Raw genomic sequence first — 2,500 nt, 5'->3', positions numbered from 1 at the left:
CTGTGCTGCTGCGGAACCTTGGAAGATTCTTTTAGCGCCCCACCGTCGATCGATTTATATAGCTCTTCCGCCCAACGGCGTGCTATCTTTGCCGGAGTATCGAGTAATGCCCCACGGTCATTTAGTCTGCGAGTGCAGTCGGCAATCTCGTTCTGTAGGGTGGCCCCAGCCGCCTGAACGTCAAGAGGAAGCTTTTGTAGGCGTCTCATACGTAGCTGCGGGATAACCCAGCGCAGCGATGGAATCCCCAACCCTCCATCCCGAACACCGGCATGGAAATATGCGTTGGGGCAATCGGCAGGTAGTGACAGCCATTTCCTCGCAAAAGATCTTATTTGTTTATCTAGACGATTCAGGTAGCTGAGAGTAAACCACCCTAGTGCCAGTTGATGGAGAAGACCGGGGACGATCACCACCCGCAGAGCAAAGAGACGCTGCTGGGGTTTCAGGGGTGCCTTCGTCAGGGTTGTGAGAGTTTCTGCAAGCGAAGACAGAGTTTCCGGCTTGCATCTCCCCTCAGGATTGAAAGTAACCCCCAAGTACTTCCAGGTAGACGACCTGCTTAGTGACGGAATTGCAACCCCTGCGCAGACGAATTTCTGCTTTTCATCGACGACGATTTTCTTTAGGTGAGGCACTGTCTTCCAAGAAATTGTCTGGCTCTTGGCGATGTTAATAGACAGTCCGCAGGACACAAGATAGGCACTGGCAGTGTCTATCAGGCTCTGAAGACCACGGGCAGAGGACGCCATAAGGACGATATCGTCCGCGAACAGGGAGGCCGCTATCTTTGCGCTTCCGACCTCCGCACCAATTTCATTGGGCAAGATCTTCAGCAGGTTGTCCATTACCATATTAAAAATTATGGGGGACAGCGGGTCTCCCTGCTTGACCCCACAAGTTGGTGTGATGGGGTCAGAATGCCAAGTCCTCGATGACAATTTTGTGAATCCATGCCTGTATGTTGCCATGATGTAGGTCACAAGGGACGATGGAATTCCTTTGGCATTTAATACATTCTCTATACAGGCATGACTCACACTATCGAATGCCTTCGACACGTCAATGACCGCAACATAAACCGAGCGTAGTTTCTTGCGGTGACTCCGCAGGACAAGGTCTAGCAGGTAAGTATTACTGGCGCACCCGTCCATGCGTCTAAACGCTCTTTGACGGTTATCCAGCTCGATATTGCGGTCAAGACGCTGCGCCAGTATCTTATGAAGGCATCGAGTGATCACCGAGGACACCGTGATCGGCCTGAACTCACTTGGCTCCCTTGGATCATCCTTTTTAGGGATGAAGACCGTTCTAGACTCTAACAGTCTATCAGGTGGTCGGTCGCAGAGCAGGACCAAGTTGAATAGTCGGACCAAGATGTTCGGGTCCATCCTCATCAACTCGGCCGCAGCGACCCCGTCTGGGCCAGGAGAGGAATTCCTCTCGACATAATTCGCCCTAACCTCTTCCTCCGTGATAGGGTCCCCCAAGCCGCTCAACGGAGATGTCGATGGTGGAAGTTGGGGAGAGTTGTTGTTCCCTCTCGTGAATACTTGTCTCCAGTATGGGATCATGACATTCTCCGGTAGAGGTGGAGCATCGACGATATTTCCCAAGACGGCATGAACCGCTCTCACCGGATTCAGAGACCAGTTTCTCTGGACACGCCGATACTGCCGCCTACGTTCTCTGCGCTTTGATAAAGTATGGCCCTGACTGGGCTGTCGAGCAGCAGGAACTCTTTGAGCTGGCAAGGGAAACCTCCTATCCAAGAAATCGGCCAGCATGCTCCGAAGATCGATTGCGGAGCAATGGCGTGCTTGGGAGCAGATATCAACCAGTTGCTCCTCAACTGGGGTCCCGGCAGCCGGAGGGTCGAGGACCCCAAGAAAATCGATGATTCGAGATCTGAAGTCCTCGACGTGCTCGACCACCCGCCCGTCGGGATCTTGATCTATCGGAGGAGGATCGACTTGCCTCAGTTGTTCGAGGAATCGTGAAACGAGTAATTTGTAGGCTGGGGACTTTCGGTGACTCTTAATGGAGTCAAAAGATCTACCTTCGAAAGCCCTATGTAATGCCTGGTTGATGAAGCGCTCCCCCGCTATCACCAACTCAGCTTCACGCCTAGCTAAAATAGCCGATTCCTCCTCGGTCCATCGTCGCCTGACATCGACGTTTTGACCCAGCTCCCGGGCATCACTCCAGTCCGGGTGAGCCCTGCGGTGGTGAACACCGCGACCAGTCGAAGTTGTAAATGACCGGTTACAACCTGGGAAAAGGCAAATAAAGGAACTCGGACCAGCACCAGCCAGCCCCGAGTCCGCAGCAACAGCCGCACCAGTTGGTTGGGGTGGACCAGCGGGCCCACCCCGAGGGTTCCGAGGCCTTCTTAAATTACTTGCACCAACTGATTCTTCGGGTGAAGGGCTGGTAACCCCTCACCCTGCTTGCCATTGCCTGCTATCAGCCGCCCAAATATTTGGACGTTACCGACTCT

The 2,500-nt window shown here is 53.4% G+C and overlaps 1 pseudogene; it reads right to left on the bottom strand.

Annotated features, from left to right (window-relative positions):
* Nucleotides 1–2,500, bottom strand: part of LOC123688192 — a 7,409-nt pseudogene that overhangs the window by 2,181 nt on the left and 2,728 nt on the right.

Source organism: Harmonia axyridis, chromosome X (genome assembly GCF_914767665.1).
Source record: "Harmonia axyridis chromosome X, icHarAxyr1.1, whole genome shotgun sequence".
NCBI classification, from domain to species: Eukaryota; Metazoa; Arthropoda; class Insecta; order Coleoptera; family Coccinellidae; genus Harmonia; species Harmonia axyridis.
This window is presented reverse-complemented; position numbering and strand designations above follow the sequence as displayed.